We start from the raw sequence: 21,718 nt of genomic DNA on the forward strand, positions 1-21,718 counted from the left end.
TGCTCGAGCCCGAAGCCCTTTACTCGCTTGCGCTTGACACACTTCGCCGCCGGCAATTATAAAGCAAGCACCATAGCGTCTTAGCGCACTGTTGGGCGGCCCACCAAGGCATTAAATAGCCTTACCTTGAGCGCTGGTAAACGGAATCGTGCCGGGCATTCGTTCCACGTTGCGCCACCCCCCAAAAAAGGAAAGAAGCCTCGTTAGCCTCCTCACCGCACCGACATCGTTGCACCTACAGGCTACCGCCACTATACTAAAGCAAGTGCGTCAATGCGTCAATTTCTCGACCGGCTCGTCCGACATCACGTGTCCAGTAATCTTGATTTCTCGCACTTGCCTGCGCCAACTTGTAACTGCTCCGACGCGCGCAGGTGTGAGTAAACGTTTCAGAACTTCAGTTTGGTCTAGGTGGTGCTTACTGCGCATCATAGATCTTTTTTTTTTGATAAGGGGTTGCCCCGCCACGCTGGTGAGTGGTCTTGTTTCTGCGCATATTATATCTGTCTATATATTGCCACGAGTTGCCGTGAATAAATCAAGGGAAAGTTACTGCCGTCGTTTTGTGTTCGCTTCCCCTGTCCTAGTGTTTATTAGCAATCAATATGATAGTAAACATGGTTGCCAGGATCGGCTGTCATTCAAGCACTCGCCGCTGCTTAAAAGCGAGTGAACGTGGCTTTCATGTTACGTGTGCAACACATGCCTATTGCTTACTTGTAACTCGTGCACCACGAGCGTTAGCAGCAGGGGCTTACCTTGATACACGATGGCTAATGCCAGTGATTTGCTACAGCCCTAGAAGTGGGGATGCAATACAAGCCACGAAAGCGCGGCTGCAATGCTTACGTCACTCAAGACTTACAGACATTCTTGGATGTTGTGTCATCTGTGTTTGATTTATTTCTTTGTGCAACCGGCTTTTTCTTTTTTTTTCTATTCATATTGCTTGAATAACTCCATCTGAAGTAGCAAGCCCTGCACATAGGTGGGCTGACTCCTTCGTTTTTCATTACACCATTTCTATTTTTGTCTCAGTGTCTCTCTTTCTCTCGCGCTTACTCGATTGTGGTACGCGGTATAACATCTGTAATGTGCTTATGTACGAGATCAGTGTACATTGAATGTAGGACATATTAGTGTATCGACAAAAGGTCTGCTATGACTTTTGTAGCAGTTCCTAATAAGCTGAAGACAGCGCGCGGCGTGCAGGTGTAAAAACTGTACACCGTGTTTATAACGTGTGCTCGGCTGACTACTAGCACTCACTTTAATTTTGCGTGCTCACGCCATTTCCCCAACCTCTCTTTCCCTCTATCCAAGAATCTCTTTCCCAGTCGTTGAGTAGCAGACCAAAGACAAGCCCCTTCGGCAGACCTATATATCCACGTACCTTTCCTTTTGAAAAAAAAAAATCCTCTAATGCTATGAACTGTTTTAGTTTGCGGAAGGTTGACCGCTCATGAAGGTGGGTTTATGAAGGCGTCGGTGAGTGCGAGCACAATCGATTATATATTTCTTATGTTACCTGTTATAAAGTGGAATACGTTCACCCTATAGATGATTTGCTACATTCGTATGTTTACCAAATATAACCATGCAATGTACGGTCGACTCCCGTTAATTCAACGTTTGCGGGAACTCAAGTGTTGGTCGAATTATCCGAAATCTCGAATTAAGAAGGCGGTAGCAAAAGGAACGAATTCAATCAATCATTTTCTTTGCTTGAAATAGTCTGTCGTTACCAACCCACTCTTTAAAATACAGTATCAAAAGTACGTCGTCGTTCGTAACTAGCCAACGTACCTCAAATTCCGTTGGCAGGGACATAACCTTCAAAAGAGACATCGCCTAGGGCGCAGCGAATGTCGTTATCTTCACTACATGACAGGTTGCAGCCATAACTGTCGATCCAGTTTTACTGGATCGACAGTTACTGGAGTAAAACAGGGGGAGGGGTCAAATCACGCGAAACGACGCACTATCGGGATCCAAATTGGCGAGTTTTGCTCTATAGCAATAAACGGTTTCGCCTCGGGACTTTCGAGTGCGTTAGAATGAAGCGATAGGTCAAATTAACCGAAGTCGATCATTATATATAACTGCACTACCTTAGTAAACGAGAAAGAAACGCTCAACGTGTTTGCTCGCTTTGTATGTTCAGTATACGATGCCTCTTCAAACAATATACATAATCTTAGAGCGAGCGCAGTCATCGCAATGCACTCAAGAGTATTCGTCTCAACAGGAGTGAAGTTTCTACTGTCCACTAAGCTTTTATAACGGCATTACTCTGGAGCTTATATAATGTTTTAAACTGTCTACCGAGATATAGAGTTAGGCTTTCTGACGACTACGACAAGAATACTTCCAGCAAAATTCATCTTGCAAGCAGGTGAACCATAAAAGACCAAACACATTTATTTACACACCGTCTGCATTATTTCTATATTGATAAGAACCAGTCTATGATAGTTCTAGATGGTTCACTTCTGCTGTGCAGGCTATCTGTACTCGTTATCTGCATAATCAGGCCGGCAGGCATGCTGGCTGCCAAATTAATGCAATTTGAATACGGCCGTACGTGAATGGACGACTATCTGTGTAACGCTGTTCGCTTGATTGGTAGTGTTTAACGTTGAAGAGCGACCGAGAGTTAATCAAAGGCGCCATAGTGGACACTTCCTTAATAAGTTTGGCCGCATAACTCATTTAAGTGCTCACCGAAAACTTGGTATACCAACCTTTTGCATCTCCATTTATGATAATACGGCTGCATCTACCGGGCATCGAACCTGCGACCTCGTGTTTTGCAGCAGCACGCCACAGCTAGTGAATCACAGCAGCGTGTTTTCATGAATGGCAACAATGAAAAAGAAAATTTGTCTTCTCGCGGAAGTTGCATGCAACTAAGAAATAGTGAAATGGGTTTGCAGTACACGCGCATATTCCGCAATTTCGGTAAGTTTCTGCCTTGGAGCAAGAGCGAAAGACAGGGGAAAGGTGAAAGGCATGGAGGTTAGCCAGAAGTGAAAATCCGGTTTGCTACTCTACGCTGCGGACCGAGTGAGGGAGAGGTAGAGAGATAAGAAAGTAGGAGAGAGAGAGAGAGAGAGGCACATACGCACAATCACAGCCGGTCACTGTCACCGCTGACTATCACAGCAGGTGACCACTTGTTGCAGAACGAACATCAATTTAGGCTACCGGCACTGGTGCAGGTCTGTTGCAAATTTCTGGCCCCGGTAATGGAGCACGCTGTGTAGTATTATCGCTTCGAAGCTTCCTCTGCCCCGCGCACGCGACTGCGTCAGACTTTCTTTCAAGCGGAACAAACGACCCTCCTTCACTTCGCGCCTTGTGTTTGAACAAAATTACACTTTTTTCTTTTGCGCTTTTCTCTCCTGTTTCGACGCCTGACTACAAGAGGGACTCCTTAGGCACGATTTCTCCTCTCTATTTGCGAGAACTTTGCGAGCAGTTCCTCGCTCTGCCTGCCCAAAAAATAAATGTCACTCCCATGTATACTCTCCGTTTCACTCCGCATCTTTGTTGCACCGAGAATTCTATATTTTTTTTGTATATTTACTTTGCATGCAGCTTCGAAAAGCGCTCTTTCATGGTCTACTGGTCAAATAAGAGACTTCACGAGCTCACGGTCGAGCTTCCGTTTTCATGTTTGTCACAAAGCTTTTGATTTGTTGCACTGTGTGCTTCGCGAAATTTTCATTGTCTCATTTTGACGATACATGAATTTGGGATTTAACGGCAGGAAACTTATGGTCCCTTGCATAATATGCTGCTCTGTTTTGTTTCAGCTTACTATGGACGGCCAAAACGTTTCTGACAGCCTAAAGCAAACGGAACGCTACCGGCCCGATACAAATGAACTGTTCATACAGCTAGGCCACGATTCTTATTGTTTAGCGTGCAGCCTGTAGCTTGTGGGTGGGTTTGTTTGGTTATATCTTATGGTGAGTGCTCAACAGCGCAAACAGACTAAATGCAAGACAGGAGTGCAACGCACAAGATCCCCCACGCGTGCAGTTTTTCTCGTATTGTCAGCCGCAGCGGCTGCTGCAGCCTATTTTTATGTCTGCTGCAGTAGGAAGGCCTCTCCATCCGATCACCAATTAGCTCTGTATTGCGCTAGCTTATTCCAACTTCCGCCTAGAAATATCCTAATTTCTTTAAGGAAGAGATATTCAGGCTTCGAGAAATCTGCGGAGTACACTCAACCTCTCTATATGTCTTTCATAAATTATGAAGAGGTGATTCAGTAGAGATACCAGCAGTCATAGAAACATTGAGTAATGAAGGAGTACAGGAGGAATGCGTGCGTATCTTGGGGAATATCTATAAATTCCGCAGCTACTTTGGTTCTCCACAAGAAAGGCAGAAGGTTACTTCTCAAGAAAGGGGTCAGCCACGGAGACACAATCTCTCTCGAATGCTATTCACTGCATGCTTAGAAGAAATATTCAAGCTATTAGACTGGGAAGCTTAAGGAGTGAGGATAAACTGCAAATCTCTCAGCAACGTTCGATTAGCAGATGACCTTGCCCTGTTCAGCGACACTGGAAATGAATTGCAGCAAATGATGAATGACATTAATCGAGAAAGTGTGAAAGTGGGGTTGAAGATTGTATCCGCAAGACAAAGATAATGTTTCATCGCCTGGCAAGAGAACAAGAATTCAGGATCGCGAGTGAGCCTCTACAGTTTGTAGAGGAATCCATTTATCTAGGTCAATTACTCACAGGGGACCCTGATCATTCGAACGAAATTTACTGAAGAATAAAAATGTGCTGGAGTGCATACAGCAGGCATTACAAAATTCTGACTGGGAGCTTACCACTGTCGTTGAAAAGAAAAATGTATCATCATTGCATCCTACCGGTGCTAACATATGGGGCAGAAACTCCGAGGTTAAGAAAGAAGCTCGAGGACAAGTTGTGAGCGACGCTAAGAGCCATGGAACGAAAAATGTTAGGCGTAACGTTAAGAGACGGGAAAAGAGCGGTGTGGATCGGAGGGCAAATGGGGATAGCCGATATTCTAGTTGACATTAGGAGAAAGAAATGGACCTGGTCAGGCCATGTAATGCGTAGGGCAGATAACCGGTGGACCGTTAGGGTCACAGGAAGGGTGCCAAGGGAATGGAAGTGCACTCAAAGATGGCAGAAGATTAGGGGGGGGGATGAAATAAGGAAATGTGTGGCCTTAGTTTTTTTCTAGTTAAAGATTCACTTGACTCCCAGGTGCAGGTTTGGAGGGAGGGGTGGGGTAGGGGCAAGAAAGGTGGTGCTGATGCAACCATCTGGTAAATTAGAAGTGGTTAGCAGCTATTCGTACCCGCCGTGGTTGCTCAGTGGCTATGGTGTTGGGCTGCTGAGCACAAGGTCGCGGGATGGAATCCCGGCCACGGCGGCCGCATTTCGATGGGGGCGAAATGCGAAGATACCCCTGTACTTAGATTTCGGTGCACGTTAAAGATCCCCAGGTGGTGGAAATTTTCGGAGTCCTCCACTACGGCGTGCCTCATCATGAGAAAGTGGTTTTGGCACGTAAAACTCCATAATTTTTTTATAAATTTATAAATCCGGCGCTGAGTAAAACGAGCGCTGTTCGTTTATCGGTGGTATGTAGGTTGACAAAAGCTCTGCTAAAGCTGTCTGTGCCAATGAATGCAATGTGTTTAGTTGAGCCACTTAGGTTTTTAGCAGTTGTGGGGTTAAGATACGTCGATTGACTACGGTATAGCTAGTGCAGCCTTGAGAGTGTCCGTGGATTAATAAAATGGGCCTACAATACCTGAGCACCCTGTCCCGCTTTTCACTCTTACAGCGTCAAACAGTGTGCGACACCTCATTATATGATCCAGCATGACCAAATACACATATTATGAGCAAGTAGAAGCAATTTTAGCAGGTTCATTATCCTGCAAGTCGGTTGATGGAAACTTCGGTTAAGCAGTGGTTACGCGACTATCTTCGCGTCAGAAAGCAAAGGGAACAGTGCTTGGAAAATTTTTAGAATTGATCAGAGAAAACTAGATTCGTGGTATTGTCTGACTGTAGCTGCAGTTTCGTGAATGATATGATTGTCTTAAAGCGATATGATCTCGGCTTGTTGGTAACTCATCTCCAACGAAGAGCGCATGCTCATACGATCCAGTCCGGGCTATATGCGATACCAGTTCTTGTTCTCGAACTGATCTGATCACCCGAGTAACCAGAGCACATACGCACAAGTCCTTTAGGGCCTCGCACCGATCAGATCAAGGCCACTGCTGCTGCTGTTTATGGCGCATATCGCCGATCTAAACCACTGCGAAAAAATTAAAGCCTCGCGCGAACCACCAACTGCAATGTGTATGCTTCGTAACCACAGATGGTTACTTCGTAAGCCCGTGCGCGTTGCGCGTACGCAACGTTAGGAGAGGGTCCGCTGGCGTTCTGTAAAGGAGCGCTCCCGAAAACTTGGCTCTCGTTTTGCTATTCTTGCGTTCTGGTGCGCACGCGACGTTAAGCAAGCCATTGTGGTCTGTGATGCAGAAAGACGGAAACGTGCATCTGCGAGCATGAGAATGGAAGGGAGGGGAGGGGGGGAGGGGAGGGGGCGTGCTCCTTCTGTCGCCGAAACAAGGTCGTTCATCTCAAGCGTGACACCGCCCCCCTTCTTCTGGTGGCTGAACATGCATCCGAAACGTCGGCTCTTCTTTGGCCCCCGAACTACACGCGCGCGCGCGCTCGCATGTGGGCGGGCGGTCGGAACGAGAAGACATGCTTCATAACAGCGCGTAACATTCGCTCTGTTTTCTCCGGCCGGACCGACCGGCTGGCCGGCGCAGGACCTCGGAAAAGCACGGCACCGGCACGTTGGCTTTCCTTTCCCGGCTCTTCGCCGCTTAAGCGCGTGCATTGTTACCTCATGGCGATTTGTTCTTGCCGTTTGCCTACACTGGCTTCGTGTGGCTTCTATTTCGGTGATCGCGTGAGCTAACCACATGCTGCCACGTAGAAATGCCTGGAAGGGGCGCCTTCGAGACGCTGCGTTCGCTGCTCTAGATCCGTGCGTTACGCGCTTCATAGTTTTATCTTCTTTTTTTCTGGAACATATCTCGTTTTTATGTGGTGAAGAAAGCAGTGGCTCTTTAGGTTGACCAATACACGTGCTAACAAAGTTGCCCTAGTTCAGTGAGGGAAAGGGATATTCAGTCCTGACGCCAGTGAAAATTTTGCCTGAAAACAGTAGGTGATTACACGGCAAGAAACAGCAAGGCAGAAAGTACCCTCTCGTGAAAGGGACTCAACCGCTACATATTTTTTTTCCTTTCTTTGACTAGCTTAAATGGAGTGGCTCGTAGGAGAGGAGTTTCTGCGGCGCAATACTCAATACGGCGCTGGTAAATGACACACAACGCGTTGGTCTCTACGCTTTCCGCAAACGAGATAGTAAAGTATACTCACGACATTTGCGACGTCTATCCATACCTGGCCGCTTCTGTCATCCTCTCATAGCACTGAAAAAAGATAAGAAGAAAACTTGTGATTGCTTGTGTCCGTCAGATCAGCGCACATTTGGCCACAGTCACTAGCGACTGGTCAGTCACTACACAACTTACCTACATTTATGTTATTAGAAAAAGCATACCGTGTAATAAGTATACACAAAGAAGTTTCTTTTATTATTAGGATAGAAGAGCTCCTCGTCACTGGATGATCTTTACTTTTTTTACAAAGCACGTCGTTGAAGAAGTTTATGACTTAATAAGTGAACCATGATTAAGAGAAGAATGAGGTGCACATGAGCTTATGATTTACGGTCTTGTTTAAAGTCCCGGGAGAGAGAAAGCGAGATATGATTTAATGTGTGCTGCAGACCATTGCCTTGACATACGCCTACCATGCCAATCTGGATGACAAAGGCGATGCATGAAATTACGCACTCTCGAAAAATGCACACGCTCAGAACACACACAAGCAACAAGCACAAACGTTAACCGGCAACAAACGTCTGGTTCAAGCCAGTGTCCCGGAGGAAGGCTGATAGCACCCTCGTTGCGCGCAAGGCATAGCTGAGGTGTTGCAAGATCAAATAACATGGTTTCGCTCGAAGGAGCTGCAACGCAAATTTAAAGCGGATTTAATTCACCCGCTATAAGTGCGCAGACGCACGAAACTTGATACAAGCCATCGAACACGATTGCTTGTTACACATAACAAATGACATTCATAAGTGGAGAAAAAAAGTATGCAGAGGCTCCACTGCAGTTGTCTAAGTATTCGTAAGCATACCCCCAAATTTCAAGTTGGCCCACCCCTACATTTCGGTTGGCCCAACCCCAAATTTGAAGTTGGCCTACCCCCAAATTTCAGTTGGCCTACACCTAAATTTCAAGTTGGCCCAGCCCTACATTTCAAGTCGGCTCACTACCAAATTACGAGTTTGCCCACCCCAAATTTCAAGTTAGCCTACCGCAAATTTCAGTTAGCCCACCCCCAATTTCAAATGGCTCACCCCTACTACAGGCCTCCCCATCTATTTGCTATGAAGCCCTATAGCCCTATAGCGACAGTATGGGTATGCATAAATATGATAATATGGGTGTTCTTTCTGAACAGTCTATTTCTTTTTTCAATTGTTCCTTGTCGCTTATAAAGCTGCCAATCATCTACATTTACACTATTATGACTATTAAATGTTTTAACTTCGGAGATACAAGGCATTATACCTTTCGCGTGACAGACAGATTTTGCTGGGGTACTCGCCGAAGAGTGCTTACACATTGTAATCGTCTTTGACGTGGTGTACTTAGCCTACATACTTTTGCTCAGGGAATAAGTACGCTCAAACCTTATATGACAACTAGCAATGTGGAAATCACGTTTTGAGTTGACAATTCGAAAGCTCCCCACTGTCGCGGTGCATTAGACGACCGAGCAAGTTGAGAGCGCCACGCGATGCCATTCACCATGGACCGCCTATTGGGGGCGTGCTCCACCACTAGAAAAGCTGGCGCCTTCGTCGGCGTGACGTGGTATGAGGGATCACGTGGACACAGCGGCCGCGTCGGCTGCTTCGGAAGCGCCGAAGCGAGCTGAAAACGAAAGTTTAAAGTACCACCTTCGCTGCGGTTCTGATTAAGTGGGGTGGTTTTTGCCGCTTCGGGTGTGTGCCTGACAACACTTGAAAGATCTATAATATGTAGCGGCTGCCTTTGAAGGCTTCCAACATGGCAGGCTATGCTGGGTGCCGCAGTGCCGGAGTTGCGCAACGGAGCCCGGTGTCAGCCTTCACACGTACCCACAGGGCAAGAAGCTGCGTGAAACTTGGATCGCGATATTTAGAACCGGCAAGCAGCCATCGGCTACAACTCCGGTGTGCAGCAAGCATTTCCGCGAGGAAGATTTCCGATACGGCGTCGGGGCTGCGGCATTCGGTGAGTAGCAGGAAGTGCGCAATGAGACACTCGCCCGCGCGTGCAGCCCGGCTAATGTCATGAAGCTTTGGTCTATAGACTTGTTGATGCTAGATAATGGCAAGTTCACTGGATTGCACATAAAAAAAGGCATGACATGGACTCATGCTTGTGTATCACCAAACAATGACTTAATGTACTGGATTAAGAAAAAGAAGCAGCGGTAATTGCTCGCTGAGAAGACCGATAAATATACAGTGCGACGCAACATGAGAAATAATGATATTGAAATGTCCAATACTATAGAAGAAAAAAAAAGATTGAATCTTCACGACGGGAGATCATAAGTTCCCGCCGTAGGCGTCGAAGTCTCTAGTTATAAAAGAAATTATTTTTTTAACAGCTCGGACAGCGTCCACGTGGAACTGGTTGCTTGTGTACTGTAAGATGCTCATACACTAGGACCTAAGGCTCACGGCACGGTGCGAAAACGCGCACGCAGCGAAAGCGAAACATTATGCGTGGACATGCATGCAGGCGTGCAGTCGGTCACCGCCAACCCGTGCGATCACTGCATTGAGACTTCATTCCGTTAAACTCCATTTGGTCAAAAACGACGTACAGCGCGAAGCGCAAGGACTGCGAGAGACGATAAACACTGTCGCAGTCCTTGTCCTTCGTGCTGTACGTCATTTTTCTCATGAATTCCCAACTAACCCAAGCAATGACTCTAGTCCGTTTGGTTAAAATTTTTACGCAAGAAACCGGTTCGGGGGACTCCATCGCGGCAACTGCGCCCAGTGGGCGTTCACTGTACGTATTCGGTAACCATTCTGTTTGTTTTTTTTCTGTTTGTCCAAGATTATGATTTTGACAATAAAAAACTTCGTTCATTTTGAGAGTGCTTAGAGAAATGCCCAGGAGGGCTCCTGCGTGATGTTCTTATTGAGCGCCGACAGCCAAACCTATGAGGAGCGCGCCGCGTTATCCCTCGTATTACGCAAGTGAGGCGCTTCCGACAGATGGCGACTCCGTAAGTCCTCGCCTCCAATACTTTTATTGCGAGAGCAAGTACATGGACACGTCAGGCGAATTTTTGTCGTCGGCGTTGATGCAGCCGTGATATACTGGATAAAGTCCAGGTGCAATAAGATCGTGCCCTCAACGCTATATCCTGAGGGTGCGATGGAAGTCGTGCGAGGGTGAGCCGAGAATAGTCGCTTGGTGCCTGTCGTCTTCTACCGCAGGCAATCTTGAAGCTAACGTGATCAAGCACGTGCAATAGGGGTTGTGAGGGCAGTCAATCAGGCCTCTACTCCTCTATCCCGGTCGTGACCAGCAGATGGCGCTCGCCTCCGCGCATCTGCGGCAGCGGCGCCACCGTCCATGCGGCAGACAGAAAGAAAAAAGAACCAGAAAGCTCGCCTTCGCGCATAGCGTTCGCCGCAAGCGTTTCCCGGTAGAGATTACGGTTGCATAACCTGCAGTTGCCGAGAGGCGGCAACTGTAGCATACGAAGCAAGGAGTGACGTAACTGCACTTTCGCACGTAAATGTAAAAGAAGAACCTGCCTAGCAACTGAGTTGTGTTGTGGCAGTCCTACGGGAAGGTCACGTGTAGTGTGGACTCCTGGAGGGGCGTTCTGTAAAAGTCCACCCAGTGGACTTTTCATTTCGGCCGCTGCTGATGTGCTGATTGGATAGAGCTGTGCGAGAGAGGAGATGAGCGGCCCCAGCCAATCAGCGGCGGTTGAAATGGACAGTCCACTGAGTGAACTCTTACAGAATACCCCCCCCCCCCCCCCCTGAAGAGTAGCGTGCGTAATAGACGCAGAGAGAGAGTGGTTGACGGCATTTCTCTTTTCTCTGGGACACTACTTGTAGGTGAACGAAACGGCGGCGCAAGTGCAGTCGCAGGCCGTTGAAATGTCTTAGGCTAATAATTAGGTAAAGTGCTTGTGAATGTCGCCATGTGAAAAATTTCAAGCTACTTCGCAATGGGTAATCGTTCTAGTTGTCATTTACAGCTTCGCTGTCCAATTCGTGTACCTTCGCAGCGTGGATTGGAGACCAATCTTTCACAGCGGAGCTGTCTACCTTCCCGAACATTTTTTCAATGTCAAGCCTCCCGAGCCCTTTATGAGGAGGCAAAGCAAACCAGTAAGGCATGTGCTGACACCTGGCGTAGCAAGAGGAGAGCTAAAAAGCTACCCAATACATAGCTTCATGGAAAGAAAAATTCAGAAGCGTCCTTAGCTATCGCCTAAGTGACGCAAAGGCGAAGGCCTTGTAAAACATACTGTAATCCACCTTAATCGACGTTAATACGCCTTATTGCACGTTTATTCGCCTTAATGCACCTTTATTCGCTTTAATCCACCCTAATCCAATCATTATTGAATCAGTAATTAACTTTGCTAATCATTAATCAACCTCTATACATGGCTGGGCATACTTTGGTTCGCTTTTCGGCTTCCTTGGGTCACGTGACATTTTGTACCTTACAACGCGACCTTGAAACATCGACATGTAAAGCTTTTGCCTTAATTACTAGAGGGAACTCTGGCGCTAGTATCTACAGGGGCTGCAATCGGGGCGGTACAGCCAGCAAGGGAATTATGGGAAGTACATGGATTTGCCCAAACTTCGTCCTTCTGGCTTTAAACGTCTCTTCGACTTTATCAATTCGTCACTTTCAACAAAGTACTGCGCAAGAACTAACTAAAGAAACACAATTAAAATGACAGCAGCATTCCGGGCAAGTTGGTAATCCATTACTCAAATGATATTGCGCAACAAAAAATGACACAAACGACACGGACGTAAGAGAAGACCATACACCAAGCGCTTGGTGTGTCATCTTCTCTTACGTCCGTGTCGTTTTTTTGTTGCGCGATATCACTTGAGTAACTATTAAAATCATCCGCTGGCAGGATTGGAACACAGGAGCTCAAGCACAGAAGCCCGACATTGAAACCATTATATATATGTATACGCCACGGACGCGTGCATCGACAAGCGGCATAACGCCCTTACGAATTTCTTGCGGGCAAGCCAGCTGTCTTGAGACGCTTGGCGCGATTCAATTTCGACACCTCGACAGGTTGAGCCTCAATTAGTAGCGATTGTGCGTGTTCGCAGAGCATATTCTACAAAGGCGGAAGGGAAAATCTTCAGAATAGGCAAACTTTTACACTCAGTGGTGTGCTTTGTCAATTTTACAGCTCCGCTGGAAGCCCACATTCATAGACTGGAATGGCTGCAAATTTTTTTTTTGCCTTCTTTTATTGCGATCTAAATTACACGGAGGCTTGAGGCGCACTAGCGCCGTCGCCGTTGTCGTGCCGTCTCACTGTCGCCTGCGCGTGCACCGGTTTACAGTGTCTCACCAGCCACCAGAGAGAGAGAGAGAGAGAGAGAGAGGGCTCTTTATTAGAAAAACAGAGAATTTTGCCGGCGCGTATATAACCGCTGGCATGCTACTCTGTATAGGGATGGGGAATGGGATGAAAAGATTCCAGAAAAGAGTGGGAGAAAAAAAGGATAAAAGTAAATATGAAATGTCCGAGTGGACCTGATACTACCAACCTGATACCACCAACCATGCATCGAGCCGATTGAGCACCATCAACGGATGGTGCGTCCACTTCGCTTCGTAGTCTTTACTGCCAAACGCATACCGCGTCTATGGGAGACCCTCTAACCGGCGCATAGGCCGTCGACCGCGGGAAAATGGTCGAGCCAGAGCAGCGTTCTGCCTTCCGTTGCTGGCACACCCGTGGTCCGCCGCAGACACACTATAGCCACACTATCGCGGCCTCAGTGAGCTGCTGCATATGTACGCTGTTCTGAGCGGAACGCACAGTAAACGTCAAGCAAGTGTTATCTAAAATTTCGCTGGGAATACCGACAGTTAACTTGCCGTTGGTCTCATCTCGCACACTATCGAGATGCGATGGCTACAGTGCCGCCGGTGGCGCTTCTTGTCGTGTCTTTCGTAGCTGCCAAGGGCACGGATCATTTCGCCAAACAGTGCGTGCTACGCCATGCCAACGTGTCCCTACCGGGTATAGTTTTAACACCGTCTGAGGGAATTGAACGCACCACTACATGTCCTCTGCGATGTCTCTGATGACAACGCAGTTTTTATAATTATATTCCTGCTCTCGCCTGAGTATTGACGGAGGAAGCTGCAAAACCTTTTAAACCTTCTCGACTGACACCAACGAAGAAGTTGCGGCAACTGCACGATTCCTTTCTATGTCATTTAAATGTGTTTAGAAAAAGTTTATTTCAACAAGAGAAGATTCCACTACTGAGTCACAATCACGGTACAATTCCACAAGGACGATAGCATATACAATGTACGAAGCACTCTATACGTGGCACGTTTTGAAAGAAGTGTCAGAGTCTACACTCACTAACATATAACTACATACACCGCACACAATGATTATGTACAATGATGATGTGACTTTATATAGTTTTGTAGCGATGCTATGAGAGCTGTATATACAAAGATGATCAGGTATACGAGGGCAGACAGAAATCACGGGCACCTACATACATGTATATTCAGTGAATACTTTTGATGGCCTGGCTACTGAAGCAGGCTGGTCGAAAATTACGCCATACGCGTCGATCGTCCGCTGACAGGAAACGGTATGACCGCTGCCGAAGGAACTCGTCTTCCCCAAAAAAGAACAACTATACTCTGACAGAAGCGACAGTAGCTCAAAATTGAGCCTCTCCTGGAGCCTAAGCAGTGCGCGGCGACGATGTCCCGCGGCAATTCCCTCGCACCGGTTACGCCATAGACAAAAGGCCCCCGCCGCAATTAATAGTCGCGCAAAGCGGCCGCGTGAGCAGCGACCAGATGTAATAAAGCTCCAAGGCCACGGAATCCAGCATGCATGGCCCTCCAAAATACCTTAGAAGCGACGCATTGCACCAGCACATGCTTGTTGGATTCTAAAAGGGGGTAATTGGGACCCAGCGAAGATGAGACTATGCCCCACCGCTCTAGTCTCTTACGCGTTGGGAGCACTTGCCACCCTAGACACCACATGAAGTCGCGTAGGTGGTGTTACGATTGGCGTGTAACACCCCGGGCAAAAAGGATGCTCAAAGACCATGCCTAATCAAAACGGAGGATGGATCCCTAATTTGCTATTGTTGTCTCGAGTGGTTGTCGGTCTAGCAGGCGCCCCGCAGTGACTACAGGCCCCTTTGTGTGTGTGCGACTCTAGGGGAGAACCCTTTTCACGAACTGTACGACTCTAGGAGAGAACCCTTTTCACAAACTGTGCGACTCTAGGGAAACACCCTTTCCGCGAACTGTCCGACTCTAGGAGCGACAGGACCCGCGGGTTGCCGCCAGAGGAGGCAAGCACGTGAAACGTCGCCTAGGAGAAAGGATCAGCCGCCCATCCCCGACCAGACTCAGTGCATGTCGCGTGACGTCGACGTGAGCAAGATCCCGCCTACGATTTTAACGGGCCTATTTAAGCGGCTCCGCAATGTATTTTTCATTCATTCTATTATCTTCTTCTATATCCTTCCCCAACCATTGAATAAACGGTGCAAGTTTCGCACTAGAAATCGTCTCTTCCCTGCCTGGTCGCCATAGTCTACCGTACGGCTGCAGCCTGCCGACAACGCTACGCTACCCAATAGTAACGCTGGTCGAGGTGCGAGTAACCGGCGTCGCAACAGTGGCCAGGCAGAAATGGCGCCGTTATCGCAACCCACGACGCAATGTTGGAGTGTGCGCCGCGCGCTGGGGGAACTAGAGGAAGCAGTAGGGCTGACATTATATCCACAACAGGGTGTACGAGGGCGTCTACATCAGTACATACCTGTTGTACGTGGCGATGAAATGCCACCGCCGTAGAGTAAAATGCAAATGCGTTTAACACTTGTGGTCCACGCTTTAAATGTACGCCCGGAAGCATATACCAAATTTTTGTGCCAAGCAAAGTGTAGGCGAGTTCCCGCGCGGGACACTGGTCACGCTGTAACAGGCGGAGCAGAAATCGCAGAGCAAGCAGCCGCCAGCGGACAGACACGGATAGCTACACGAACCCACCGCGAGAGTGTGGTTGCTCAAGCGCCGCGCGACTGACCAATTCTGTACTGCCCGACCAGAAGAAGGAACCAAGAAGGGACTGCAATGACCTAGTAACCTGTAATGGTGGTTCTACAACGTGACAAACGTACCACACACGGCCGCAAAATACAGACTGTGCTAAGTACCGTCTTTATAATAAGGGTAAATCATACCCTTGAAGATCCTGAATGTTCCGCCTTACATCAAGAATTAAGAGCTACACAGAGTTTGATATGCCAGCATAGGTGTAATCGAGGCCTAAAAAGCGAATAGAATCGCAGTTTTGAAGACGGAAAAGATGACTTAGGCGTGTATGTGGGGAACCAACGAACAAATAACGCCATTTAAAAAAAAAATCAGCGCAGCACCTGAATGATTTCCGTCATCAGTGAAAATTCCAAGGCTACGGGATAAGGTATCTTTATTCCTGAGATACAATGTGATGTCATCGGCGAAAGCTGTCACCTTCACAACACCGCATCCGAGCAATGGGAGGCCGCGCACGTAAGGGGGTCTCAGTACCGAGCGTGCAAATTGCACCAGGCTGAGCACAAATAGTACTCGGGACAGAGGGAACTTCTGACGAACACCACGAGTGAATGGAAATTGTTCATTTTCATGACAATCAAGAAATAATGTACTTCGGATATTTGAATAGACATTCCTAATAAGTTCAACAAAATTGAATGAAAAGCCCAATGAGGTCAGCACATTAAATATTTAGCTATGTTCAAGGCGATCGAATGCCTTTTCTTGATCTAGTGAAAACAAAAAACCTCGTGCTGACCTGGTCAGCGTGTACGTCATTATGTCACGCGAAAAGAACGAGAGAATGTGTATGTCTCTGCCTGGGACAGAGCATGCCTGGTGGTGTCCTATTAATGAAGGCATCCGGCTTCCCAAGACTCAAGGGACAATAACTGTGAAGATTTTGTAGTCAACATTGAGAAGCCTGATTGGCCTCCATTCCTCTTGACGAACTGATCATGGATCGTGCTTAGGTATCAGCACAATCCGACCGTCGCGAAAGCTAGCCGGGAATTCAAAGTTCTCAAAGCAGCGGCTGATAACAGATAGGAAAGTGGCACCAATATCTTCCTAGAACGTTAGGTAAAACTCAACGGGTAACCCGTCCGGCCTTGGGGTGGAGCCACGCTTCATGGAAGATAATGCTGCCTTCACCTCATCAGCTGATGGTCGTGCACAAAGACGGTCACCTACCTCAGGTGGAATCTGAGGTAGCCCACTAACCATTGTACGAGATCCTCGAGAACCAGGGTCTATTTGCATAGTCGTACGTGCCATGTTTTCAAAATGCGTTACAAAGAGCGAATAATCGCACGCAGGAAGCGACGTAACAGGAAGTGCTCTTGGGGCCGCCGAACCGAATGCGTTCAGTTGTCTAAAACGCGAGTTTCTTGCAAAGCGCAAAACTTCAGGATGTGCACAAGCATTACGTTTGCATCGCCAAGCTGCAGCTGACAAAAACGACGCTGCGATGAGGCGTTGGAAACGCTTCCGTTGCTCACGCTGCCATGAACGCATCAGCGGAGTCAGTTGATTGACCCAAAGGGCAATACGGACCTTCGTGGCAGTATCCGCCGGTTCTTCTGACATACTTCGTCTGAGTGCACGACCTTCAACTGAACAATGCAGACGCCACTGCACCTTGAGCGCGTCCCATGACTCTGGGTCAGATCTAGAAAGAGAGCCGCGCAAGACTCTTGACAAGCAAGAGCGCGAGCGGGCATCATGTAGAACGCGGTTGTATAGACGCCATGGTTTTACTGATGAGGAAGCAGGGAAGCAAACTTCAAGCATGAGTGGTCTGTGATTGGAAACGCAAACAGGAGATCAAGGTAAAGTTTTCACATCAGATTGGGAGACATAGCTAAATTTCTTGGCACATATGCATGGTATAACCTGCTTGACGACGCGCCTCGTCACCTCGTTCTGACAAATGAAGAAGCATGAAAAAGTCTATATGTATCCAGCATCGAAAACTGCTGCACTAGGCGACGCAACTCCCATGCGTTCCAATCAGGGTGACTCCAGCCCGTGCCTTGCACATCTGCTCGCGTGTCTAAAACACAATTAAAATCCCCAACAAGAACCACGTGACGACCGTCCAGAAAATACGCATCCAGGTCACGAAAGAAAACACTGGACTTAATGACTTGAGTGGGCCCATAAATGCACAAAATCCGTAACCTAAATGAATATAGTACACAATCAAATACCAATATCCCACCTGTCCCATCATAAAAAACATGATGATCTCGCAAGAGAACTCTATTGGAAATAATAATACCGACTCCACTAGACCGGGCTGTCGCGAAAGAGAAAAAAAGTCTAGGCTGAAAGTGCGTTTATAAGCAAGAACATGTCCAATGGTGAAAAAATTTGTTTTTTTGCAAACACAGAATGTCACCATGTTTAGCGCCGGCCACGCTGGTAATTTCGGCTTGTCTTATAGGCCTTCGGAACCCCTGTGGGTTTATTTAATGAAATAATATTCAGGGTGTCACCACATTTAATTGAAAGTGTCACCAAACTGACCTGGTCGTGTTGTTCAAGTCGGCGCCCTGGGAACAAATCCAGGAGACATGCTCTACACACGTCACTTCATTCACCCTGTCGAAGAATGCCGAGGTTTTTTTGGCCGCTGTAACTCGGCGAGGCGATTCGGGGCGCCGCCCGAGCCAGAGGCTGACGCATGGGCCCGCTTTGCGTCTCGTCGGGCCGCCATTTCTTCGTCGAGTCCATCCAGGCTTGGCGAGAGTCTAACGTTGCTATTAACTCCGCGGCTGAAGCTGTTTTCGGTTGATGATGATGTCGGTAGTGGTAGGACTGCGGGATTGATGTCATCGCCGCCGACAACATCGGCAGCCGTGGCCTCATTCAGATGCAACGGCGCAGTGGCTTTTGCAGAAAAGTCACAAATCCGGTGGGGCGTAGAGCGTAGAAATCGTTGGGTCAGGTGTTTGAGCCATGTTTACAACCTCGGTGACAACAGGAAGATTGATGGCAGTAGCCGAAGTAGAGGCGTATCGGCCACAACATGCATGTCCTTCGCTGCTTGGGAGGCCAGCGAACATGGCGTATCGTGATTGCCCGAGCTGCATGTTTCTTGTTTGTCATTTGCCGACGCTGGTTGATGAGGTGTCAGGGCAATGTCTGTGGTTACGGCGTCACGCGCAGTCGCGACCGCAGCTGACGCCGACGGTAAGGGGGAAAAGGGTCCAGTAGCAAAGTACGAGTATGTGCGTCGCACAGGGCATGCGACCGTAGGGTGACCATCCCCGCAATGCCGGCAAGGATGGTCACTCCCGTCGCTTTCGTGGCCATGGATAGCACAACGGCCACGTAACGCTGCGGTGCACTGTGCACAGTAGTGGTCGCTGGAGCCGCATCGACGATGCACGCATTGTAAGCCGCGGTAGTCAAACGTGACGTTATTACCAAAGACTCGCAGGTAATTGATGACAGGAGTTGTGGTGCTCATCTCTATCCGAACAAAGCAGGTGCCCGTGAGCACGCCACATCGTCCGCTCATAAGACCAGCGTTGATAGATAGAATCTTGCTGTATAGTGATAGTGCTTGGACGAGGACGATCGCTCAGAACTAAGGACGGCAAGCAGACGCAGGTTACGTTGGTGACCTGTGGGCCGAAGGGAACGATAGGACAACGCTCGCCACCGATGAAAAGGCAGCCAGCATCGACGATTAGAGTCATGGAAGCAATGCTCTTGATGGTGACTTGGAAGTTGAGCCCTCCCATGTGCTGAACGCAGTAGACCTCAGAGAGGACAACTGTTGAGGCCGTCGCGTCGACGACGGTCTCTGGACCATTCGCCGTAGGGACAACAGCAACGAAGACTTGGGCCTTCAAGGGAGCCCACGACGTTGTGGACACCATGGCGTGAGAGGTAGACGTCCCTGACGACCACGCAGGCACATCAGCAAAAACTCTTGTCAGGGCAAATTTGATGGCTTACGGTCGTGCTGGTGTGTATAGAAAAAAGCTTTTTTGTGTTTAGAAATAGTTTATTTCGACAAGAGACGATACGAACACTGAGTCATTATCACGGCACAATTCCACCGGGACGATAACATGTAAGAAACGAAACACAGCACGTTTTCAACGTAAGTAATGTCCGAGTCCTCACGCACCAACATATAAACACGTATACCCACGGAAAGGCACAGTTACACACAAACTAAATGCCACATGTACAAAATGATTTTCAATATATACAGTGTACACAATGGTTATGTACAATGATGATGTGATAGAACACGTTGCACAATTTTGAATTGATGTGCACGAGATGTGTATAGACAAAAATGATCATGTATACGAGAGGACACACACACAGAAATCACGGGCACCTGCATTCTATGTGCATTAAATGAATACTTCTGATGGTCTGGCTACAAGAACCAGGCTGGACGAAAATTCAGCCATACGCGTCCATCAGCCACCGACAGGAAACGACATGACCACTGTCGAAGGAACTCTTCTTCTCCAAGGAAGAACAACTCCTCCGACAGAAACGACAGTAGCTCAGAGTAGAGTCTCTCCATAAGTGGAAAAAGAGCGCGGTGACGACGTCCCGTGGCAACTGCCTCGCACCGGTTACGCCATAGACAGAAGGCCCCCGCAGCAATTAAAAGTCGTGCGAAGCGGCCACGTGAGCAGCGACCAGATGTAATAAAGCGGTTAACTCCAACGCCACGAAATCCAGTATGCACGGCCCTCCAAAATATCCTGGCAACGACGCATTGCAGCAGTACATGTTTATTGGATTCTTGAAGGGGGCAATTGGGACACTGCGAAGATGGGACAACGCCCCACCGCTCAACCCTGTCCCGAGTTCGAAGCACTTGCCCGCGTAGGTGGCCAGGCAAAATACAAACAGAAATGGAGCAACATTTTGAGGTATTGTCACAGAGCGATGTGCGTTTGTCATAGGCTATATATCACAAGCATGCCAGCTGCTCAAGGAACCTGTGCTGCTTTAACGAAAATATTTCTTTAGTGCGTAAAATGATCCGGTTATTTAAAACAGCGACACAGTATAGATCATCCATCGAGTGCGCCTTTTATTGTCATTGCAAGAAATGGAAAGAGCAAGCTTGTTTTTGTTTCTTATAATTATTGAACTATATTGACACGTTGCAGTGACGGTGAGCAGCCGCAGTGCCACAAGGCAAGTCACGAAACTAGCCCCGTATTCACCACAAATGTTCCGCGACTCGAAGCTTTTCCCCCACTTCACCGACTTGAACACAGCGCCATCCCTCAACTGAAAATTCGCAACTCTTCTCAAGAATTTCTGTGGAGCGTCAATGAAGAGCACTTGTAATTTCTGCCCAGGGGCGGTGCTGTCATTAGCTTCAGAAATAAAACAAGGAAGAAGAAGCATGTGCTTGCGGCGGTAACGCAGAGGGAAACGATGGAGCATGTTTTATTGAAATGTGAAGATATCGGCCCAGCAGTCAATTTAGGCCCCTCTGGCCTCCCTGAAACCCTCGTGTTCAGTGAGAGCTGGGGGAAAGCAAGCATGTCCCAATTGAGACTAGTAACAGGGTAGTGGAAGATTGGTGGAATAAAAGTAGGGAAACGACAAAATAAGGAGGCGCACGAAAAACAAGGTTCTCACAGTTTGGTGATGCCACTTCTTCGTGTCTTTTTTGATATAGGTAGGAAATTAGGCAATATATTACTCTTACTATTAATATATATATATGTTACTATTGTTATATATTACCAAGAGCTTCGTGGCGCAACCCACCGCCCTGTTCAAAGGGGACGCTCATAGCATTCATTCATTCGTTCATTCATTCATTCATTCATTCATTCATTCATTCATCAATCTATCCATCCATCCATCCATACATCCATCCATTCATCCATCCATCCATCCATCCATCCATCCATCCATCCATCCATCCATCCATCCATCCATCCATCCATCCATCCATCCATCCATCCATCCATCTATCCATCCACCCATCCGCCCACCCACCCACCACTTAGTACATCCTAATGGAATGCGAAAGGATTTACCTAGTGAGACCTGTAGGTAACATACACCTTCCATAAGCGCTTGGATTTAAAGCGGACGGAAGCATCAACCGATCAGCAATCTAGATAAGCAAGAGGCTGTTAGAGTATTTGT

At 47.8% G+C, this 21,718-nt stretch overlaps 1 protein-coding gene across 2 annotated transcripts in view; it reads right to left on the reverse strand.

The window, feature by feature from the left end:
- Positions 1-21,718, reverse strand: part of LOC126530741 (brain-specific serine protease 4-like) — a 111,310-nt gene that overhangs the window by 37,800 nt on the left and 51,792 nt on the right. The window contains exon 2 of one of the 2 annotated variants that reach the window (XM_072288197.1): positions 7,473-7,525. The gene's annotated coding sequence lies outside the window, so the exon portion shown is untranslated. Of the gene's footprint in view, positions 1-125; positions 1,774-7,472; positions 7,526-21,718 lie in introns of those variants that run through there. The other variant, XM_050178028.3, reaches the window with a different exon arrangement.

The sequence above is a fragment of the Dermacentor andersoni genome, chromosome 5 (assembly GCF_023375885.2).
Source record: "Dermacentor andersoni chromosome 5, qqDerAnde1_hic_scaffold, whole genome shotgun sequence".
Classification (NCBI taxonomy): domain Eukaryota; kingdom Metazoa; phylum Arthropoda; class Arachnida; order Ixodida; family Ixodidae; genus Dermacentor; species Dermacentor andersoni.